This window comes from Neofelis nebulosa, chromosome 3 (genome assembly GCF_028018385.1).
Source record: "Neofelis nebulosa isolate mNeoNeb1 chromosome 3, mNeoNeb1.pri, whole genome shotgun sequence".
In the NCBI taxonomy this organism is placed as follows: Eukaryota; Metazoa; Chordata; class Mammalia; order Carnivora; family Felidae; genus Neofelis; species Neofelis nebulosa.
This window is the reverse complement of record NC_080784.1, coordinates 110,690,439-110,699,428: the sequence shown is the minus strand read 5'-3', so window position 1 is coordinate 110,699,428 and position 8,990 is coordinate 110,690,439. Positions and strand designations below refer to the sequence as shown.

Sequence of the window (8,990 nt, the reverse complement as noted above, 5' to 3'; positions counted from 1 at the left end):
TTATTTATGTCATTCCTGAAGCTGAATGTTTAAGAGGGCCATGGACACAAATACAGAAGAATTATTATGCAGCCGGGATATCTGTCCTCCCTGTGAGAGCCTCCAGACTAAGTGGGTTGTGTTAATTCAATGACCCAGGTTGGCTATGTGGAAGGGAAAGGAAGTAGGGAGAAATGACAGGATAATGGAATCTATAGGGACTCTGGTCCTCAGGTATTCTCTTTAGCATGCAAATAATAGTCATTTATTTTTACAATTAAAAACTTGGGCACCTGGGTGGCTTAGTCAGTTGAGCATCCGACTCTTGATCTCAGCTCAGGTCATGAACTCTCAGTTTGTGAGATTGAGCACCTCATTGGGCTCTGCACTGACAGTGTGGAGCCTGCTTAGGTTTCTCTCTCCCTCTCTGCCCCTCCCCACAAGCACATGCTGTCTCTAAAAAAACTAAATACATAAAAATTAAAAAACCTCATTTTATATAAAATATTACATATTTTGGAAAATGTATTTTTAATTTAAAAAAGAAAGATCACTAGAGAAAACCCTGTTAGCGTTTTTGGCTACATATTTTGAGACTTTTTTCTTTTCTTTTTTTCAATGTTTATTTTTGAGAGAGACAGACAGAGACAGAGTGCAAGTGAGGGAGGGGCAGAGAGAAGGAGACACAGAATCTGAAGCAGGCTCCAGGCTCTGAGCTGTCAGCACAGAGCCCAATGCAGGGCTCCAACTCATGAACTGCAAGATCATGACCTGAGCTGAAGTCAGATGCTTAACCAAATGAGCCATGCAGGCACCTCGACACTTTTTTCTATTTATACATATTTTCTTTATATGATTTCATAAATTACATATTAGTTATTATTTTGTTTTGTTATCTAAGACTCTAAATATATTTCCCAGTCTATAATATATTCTATTTTATCATTTGGATGATTGCACACAGTATTGTACCATATAAAGATTACACAGCTCTTTAAACCAGCTTGTTTGTTTTTCTCTTGTGTTTCATTTTTCAGGCATAAATGCTTTTGAGACAAGCATGTTTATAGATCTACCTTGGGCAAATGCATTATTATTCCTTAGGATAAATTTCTAAAAATGTAAATCCTAGATCAAAGAACATATCTTTTAAAATTGAAAAGTTTTAAGAACATATTATGGAATTTTTCTCTGGAAAATTTGTATCAATTTACATTCCTTTCAGTAGTGTTCATGAGGGGATCTGTTTTCTCCCTCTTTCACTGATAATGGATATTATCATTCTTTGTAATCTTGACCAACATGACAGCCGTTAATAATGGGCTGAATTTTTTTTTTTTTTTTTAAGAAACATTTCAATACCCTTATTTACATTTCTGGCCAAGAGTCTGTGGAAGAAGAACTTAAAATTTCAGGGGCCCTTTCTACCCATTCAGTGGCCTGAGCAGTGGGAGTTGCAGACCGGTCTTTGGTGACAGGTTGAGTGCTTCAGTCTTAAGTAGGGAACTACTCAATAGGCACAAAAGGAACGTGTACACCTTCAGACTAGTCAGAGACTTTAGGCTGAATTAGCAGTAAATTTCGGGAGCTGGAGCAATGCATTCACCCTTAAATTCCTTCTTGGTTACAGCCTGTTCAATCTCCACCTGATTTTCCTTTTCACTCTCTTCAGGATCTTTATAAGTAGAGAACAGGCATGACCTCCTGTGGATATTCAAGGAAGATGGTGTCACATGTGCTCAGAGCTCCCTGGGCCAGCATTTACCATATCAGGCCTGCAGAATGAGCTCCCTTGTTGTTGCATGGCATGGCAGTGTCTTCATAGTGCAGAGCAAAGTCTGTGTTACCGAGAGCAATGGTAGGCAGATTAACACAACATACCCCTGTGAGAGGTTGCTGGTGGGCCCCAGGATCAGTAACCACTAGAAGTCGCAGCTCCCAAAAGGCTGCCTGAATGTGGCTGAGAAAGGTTCCATGAGTGGAGTGGCCAGCAACAGAAGTTTGTTCTGTTTAATTATTTAACCAGTATCTGTGTTGTCAGCTAGTAGCCACTAGGTAAAGAGGATTTTCTCAGTCTTCCAACTTCCTACTATGGTTATGCTAATCCTCCTATTCCATGTTGGTCAGGATCATAGGTGAGTGGTTGCAATTATCTGCTATGACATGAGACCCCAGTAGCCAATCTACTTCTGTCCCTGCCCCTATGTTTCAGAGTCACCCACTACTATATCTAAACTAAAGTTTAGTACATATGTGGCATCTTGGGAAATGGCAAATGGTTTGGCTTATCAGGGGCCTGGAAAGAGAAGTATTAAAAGATCTTGAGGGAGGTTGGAGGAGGTCTGGGATAGAGACATGTTGATAGACATATGAGGATGGGCATGAACTGTGGAGAACAAAAAGTACCACTGATGTGTTGCTGTCTCTGGGTATAGGAATGTGACACCCTATTTATTGAAGATTGTCATAGGAATCCCATAGAGAGGTTTCTCTGGATTTCTCTAACAATACCTTATCCACAATTCCAAAAATATAAACATCTCTGAAATTCAAGTTATTTTTCGTTTTGGCAAATTTATTTGACAACAGAAATTTACTTGAACTGACATAAGGACATTTATAGTCTTAATTATGTATTTTAGTTGATATATAATTGATCTGTAACATATTATTTTTAGGTGAACAATGTAATTCTTTAATATTTGTATATATTGTGAAGTGATCATCACAATAACTGTAGGTGCATCATCACCACACATAATTAGTTTTTTTCGTTGTGATGAGAACATTTGGAATCTACTCTCTTAGCAACTTTTCAATATAAAATATAGTATTATTAACATAGTCCCCATGCTTCACATTATATCCAAAGACATATTTATTTTATAGCTGGAAGTTTGTACTTTTTGGATCCCTTCATCCATTTCACCTCTCCTACCCTCCACTTCTGGCACCCACCGAACTATTTTCTGTATCTATGAGTAGAGGTTTTTGTTTGTGTATGTGTTTTTTTGTTTTTAGATTCCACATATATTTGGAATTATATGTTATATGCCTTTCTCTGTCTGACTTACTTAACTTAGTGTAATTCCCTCAAGGTCCATCCATGCTGTTGCAAATGGCAGCATCTCATTCATTTTTTTTTTTTTTTTGGCTGAATATTTTAGTATGTGTGTGTGTATCACATTTTCCTGATCCATTCATTCATCAGTGGACACTTAGGTTGCTTCCATGTCTTGGCTATTGGAAATAGTAGTGCAGTGAATATGGGAGTGCATATATCTTTTTGAGATAGTGCTTCCATTTCCTTCAGATAAATATCCAGAAGTGGAATTGCTGGACCATTTGGTAGTTCTATTTTCAAGTTTTTGAGAAATTTCCATACTGTTTTCCGTTATAATTGCACCAATTTACATTCCCAGCAACAGTGCACAGGGTTCCCTTTTCTCTACATCATTGCCAATACTTGTTATTTCTTGTCTTTTTGGTAATAGCCATTCTAACAGCTTTTTTTTTTCTCATCCTATTTTGAGGTGATACCTCCTTGTGGTTTGATTTTTACTTCTCTGATGATCAGTGATGGTGAGCACCTTTTTATGTATCTGTTGGCCATCTGTATGTCTTCTTTGGAAAAATGTCTATTCAGATGTTCCGCCCATTTTTAATTTGTTATTTTTTAAATATTTATTTATTTAAGTAATCTCTACACCCAACGTGGGGATCAAACTCATGACCCAGAGGTCAAGTGTTGCATGCTCTTCCAACTGAGCCAGCCAGGCACCCCTCTTTTCCCCATTTTTAAGTCAAATTATTTGTTTTTGCTATGGAATTGTATGAGTTCTTTATATATTTTGAATATTAACTCCTTGTCAGTTATATAATTTGCTAGTATTTTCTCCCATTCAATAAGTTGCCTTTTCATTTTGCTGATGATTTCCTTTGTCATGCAAAGGATTTTTAGTTTAATGTAGTCCCACTTTTTAACTTTTGTTTTTGCTGCCTTTGCTTTTAGTGTCAGATCATAAATATCATTGAGAAGCTTCCTGCCTGTGTTTTCTTCTAGGATTTTTATGTTTTCAGGTCTTAAGTTCATGTCTTTAATCCATTTTGAGTTCATTTTTGTGTATGGTATAAGATAGTGATCCAATTTCACTCCTTTGCTGTCAGGTTTTCCCAATACTATTAATGAAGGAACTGCCCTTCCCCAGGAAGGAGTCTTGGCTCCTTTATCATAAATCAGTTGACCATGTATGTATGGGTTTAATTCTAGGCTCTCTATTCTGTTTCAGTTTTAACTATTATTAATAAAGCCAAAAAATTAAAGATCTCACATGATACATGATTTTCCAACACAGTAAGGATCAGATTGGTGAGAGGAGCACCAACATTACTAAGAATTTAGGTGATGGATTTCTTCTGCAGACTGGGGCAGGAGAGGGTGCTATAGGACTGAACTCACTAAAAATAATAAAAATGAATATCCCCAAAAGAATAGAGGCCAGTGGCATTGGTTAGCTGTCAGAAGCCTGGTACATGTAACTGATTATAATGACCCTCATGTCATCTGCCACGGTTGTACTAGTGCCTCTTCCTCTGTTCATACCTATGGTTGCAACAGAGATCCCTCATAGCTAGTGATGGAAAGGTTTGGGTTCTTGGGGCGCCTGGGTGGCGCAGTCGGTTAAGCCTCCGACTTCAGCCAGGTCACGATCTCGCGGTCCGTGAGTTCGAGCCCCGCGTCAGGCTCTGGGCTGATGGCTCGGAGCCTGGAGCCTGTTTCCGATTCTGTGTCTCCCTCTCTCTCTGCCCCTCCCCCGTTCATGCTCTGTCTCTCTCTGTCCCAAAAATAAATTAAAAAAAAAAAAAAAAACGTTGGAAGAAGAAAAAGAAAGGTTTGGGTTCTTGAATGGGTCTGCTTGGTATGTAGATACAAGACAGAAATAGATGACAACCACACTGTATCTTCATTGAGGGTAAGATAGTGGTGACAGAAGATCATCTCATTGAGCAGAGGTTCAGATAGTGTCCTGGTCATCTGCTTTATGTAGATAGAAAGGTGGCCCAAGCTTAGTATATGTATGGAATAATGGGAAATGGGAAATGGCTTGGCTGATCAGGGGCCTGGAAAGAGAAATGAAATGAAAGATCAGTTTCAAAGAGTTCTGGGTAGAGGCACATAGATGGACATGTAAAAATGGTTGTACACTGTGGAATCCTTTATATCACACCATAATGGGCAACAGAAATCTAACACTATGGAAGAGTTAATAAACACCCTGATTAAAAAAACTGAATTGGCTAGTAATCAACCATCTCAGTGTTGACAAAATGGATACATAAAAGAAGTATCCATGGGGATGACAGAAATACAGGTTATGCATGGGACAATAGTATGGGCTGCTACTTGCCAAAGACATAGAATGTCCAACCTGTCAGCAGGAGAGACCATAGCTGAGCTCTCTGTATGGCACCAACTAGCTACTTGGTGGTCAACTGAATACATTGGACCCCACCTTGGAAGAGATAATACTTCACTTTGATAAGAATAGATACAGATTATGGTTATGTAGTTGTGTTTCCTATGGATGGAACCCTAGCCAGCACCTCTGTCCCAGGGTCTATAAAACCTATGATCCATCACTACAAAACAAGATATAATATTGGGTCAAATCAAAGGACCCATTTTATAGAACAGGGGGTTTGCAGCTGGTCCATAACATATGGTCCACTACTCATATAGCCTATCATGCCATTTGGAAGGTGCTGGCCAGATAGAGCAGTTGAATAACCTGCTGAAGGCAAAGTTAAAGTGCTAGCTTCCAGAAGATGCTTTACAATGACACTGTTTTCTTCAAGACATGGTGTCCCTTTAATTCAAATACCTTTATATGATGCTGTGTCCCCAGTAAGAAGAATATTTGGGTCCATGAACCAAAGTGTAGACGCAGGATTAGCTCCACTTATTATCACTCTCAGTGAATCCCTTGGCAAATTTGTGCTTCTCATCCCTATCATTCTGCGTGATCTTCTCTCATTCCATACAAATTTTAGGATTATTTGTTCTAGCTCTGTGAAGAATGCTGGTGTTATTTTGATAAGGATTGCATTGAATATGTAGATTGCTATGGTAGTATCGAATATGTAGATTGCTTTGAAGATATTTGTTCTTCCTATCAAGGAGCATGGAATCTTTTTCCATTTTTTTTTTTTCGTGTGTGTGTGTCTTCTTCAGTTTCTTTCATAAGCTTTCTATACTTTTCAGTGTATAGATTTTTCACCTCTTTGGTTAGATTTCTTCCTAGGTATTTTATGGGGTTTGGTGCAATTATAAATGGGATTGATTCCTTGATTTCTTTTTCTGTTGCTTCATTGTCTGTGTGATCTTCTCTCAAAGCGAGAACATTTCCACCAAAACACACAGCAAGAGCCCTATTAAACTATATGCTAATGAGGGGTGCCTGGGTGGCTCAGTCGGTTGAGCGTCGGACTTCGGCTCAGGTCATGATCTCAAGGTCTGTGAGTTCGAGCCCCACATCAGGCTCTGTGCTGACAGCTCAGAGCCTGGAGCCTGCTTCTGATTCTGTGCCTCCCTCTCTCCCTGCTCCTCCCCTGCTCACACACTCTCTCTCAAAAATAAATAAAGATTAATTTAAAAAAAAATAAAGAAAAAAAATAAACTATATGCTAATGATTGCCACCTAGATATTCCATGTTTACCTTGCAAGTGACCAGAATGCAAATGGTAGTATATTAGTAAGAGAAATTAAGACTTTGCATCAATAGCAGTAATACAAAGAAGGCAGGGAACAATGTTTTTAATACTCAAATAATCATTGGGTACCCTTGGTGCCCCTTGACAAGTTTTGGTGGTTAGTGGAAGAATTCAAAAACCTTTTCCTGAGAAGGACTTGGTGATCTGGGGTTCAGAAATCTTGGCAATGGTGGTCTGGGCCATAGCACTGGAATGAAGGATTTATTCTCTCAGTTCCTAGGGGGTTTCCAGAGAAAAAGGCCTCCAAATGTCAGCCCTCTTTGGTCTCAAGAAAACAGCAACACCCAAAATTATCCTTTTTTTCCATCAGCAGCCTATAATCAATGATTGATCAACACAGGGGTCATGCAGACTCATCCTCCCTACTCCAAGTTGAGACAACTCTAGAGGACTGTATCAAATCAAGAACCTCCTATATGGTTGTCTAAAGCCTGCGTTGGAACTGAATTAACATTCCCCTCTGCCCAGTCCTGCCTCCTTCTCTTCTCTAGGTTTTGGTCCCAAGAGCATAGCCTAGTGTATATCCTTCCCTGGACCTCTGTCTCAAAGTCTGATTCTTACAGAAACAAGCCTGAGACAACATATTTATTTAAGGGGCACTATCTCAGATATTGCTGAAAATGTCATGTACTATATGATATAAATACCATATTTCTTTTTTTAGATCTAGAAAGTTGTGAATTATAAAGCACAGTTGGCTCCAAAATTTTTAGATAAGGGATCTGGGACCTGTGTTTAGTAAATATAATGGTTCTAATAAGGAATGGGGGCTACAAGGATGAGACTATGAATCTTTTATGTTTGTCTGTGACCAACACTTCCACCTTTTGGGTCTTTTTTCCTTGAAAAAATATCAGTTTTCCTCTATCACTGCTTGACTCAAGTATCTTTCTGTAAGCCTTGCTCTCCAGGAAGGTTCACATTTCCTTCTCATAATATCAAAACATTGATATTTAGAAGCCTTAATATTCATCTTTATATTTTGTTACATTATATCTTTCCCAGTATAAATATATATTTCCCAAGGAATAACCTTTCTTAAATTTTCTAGATTAAAAATAAAAATTAGCAAATTATCCTCCACGAACAGTTCAGGATTATTATGTGCAGTTTTTTCTTTGATATGTTATAGAAATTTCTTGATGAGAGTGGAAAGTAATCACTAGAATGATCCCAACTAATACTTAGAATTATACATTTTATCCACATTTGTCATAAAGATTTCTCCCAGGTAAACATGATGGTTTTTGAAGTGTTCTCTTGCATTATGGCTCCATCAAGTGGCAAAATTGACATGAAGCTTTCAGTTTCATTTACATACTAGAATTTCTATGAAGACTGTATTTATAACTAAGTATCTCTTTGTTTCCAGGCACAGACAGACACTTTTGACTTTGAAACTCCAATGATTTTGTTTATGAACAGAGATGGATTATTCTTAAATTTTTGGTATAGAAACTAAAGAATCACATTTTCCCTACTATTTACAATTTGATTCTTTGAATATCTTTCAATTACTGTTTGCTACTGGAAACGGGTATTGTGAGGCCTCAGGTCCGCACTGACTTTTTGCCAAAGACATCAGTTTCTTACCATATGGGTCTCTCCGTGAGGCTGCTCCCAACATGCATCTTGCTTCTCTCTTTGAGCAGTGGATCTAAGAGAGGGGAAAGAGTAAGGAAAAAAGAGCAAAAGGGAAGTCACAGGCTTTCTGTGACCTAATCTCAGAAGTGAAATTCTATCAATTTTTTTTTGCATTATAAATGAGTCACTAAGTCCAGCCCACATTGAAGGGGAGAGGGTTGCACTGTGGCCTAAACACCAGGAGGCAAGGATCACTGGTGGCCATCTTAGAGGCTGCTTTCCTGAAATAAATGTACAACCTATAAAATGCTCATACTTTATAAAAGTTTAAATATATTATCATTCACTTGCAGAAATTAGTAATTTTATTATTTTTTTTCTCTTAACAAGTTCTTTTTTATTGAAATATAGTTGACAAATAAACTTGTGTGGATTTAAGGTGTACAGTGTGTTTTTTTTTCAATATATGAAGTTTATTGTCAAACTGGTTTCCATACAACACCCAGTGCTCATCCCAACAGGTGCCCTCCTCAATACCCATCAGCCACCCTCCCCGTCCTCCCACCCCCCATCAACCCTCAGTTTGTTCTCAGTTTTTAAGAGTCTCTTATGCTCTGGCTCTCTCCCGCTCTAACCTCTTTTTTTTTTTCCCTTC

At 38.3% G+C, this 8,990-nt stretch overlaps 1 pseudogene; it reads right to left on the bottom strand.

Moving 5' to 3' along the window:
• Positions 1–1,347: 1,347 nt before the first annotated feature.
• Positions 1,348–5,994, bottom strand: LOC131508033 (small ribosomal subunit protein uS2B-like; annotated as a pseudogene).
• Between the last annotated feature and the right edge of the window lie 2,996 nt (positions 5,995–8,990).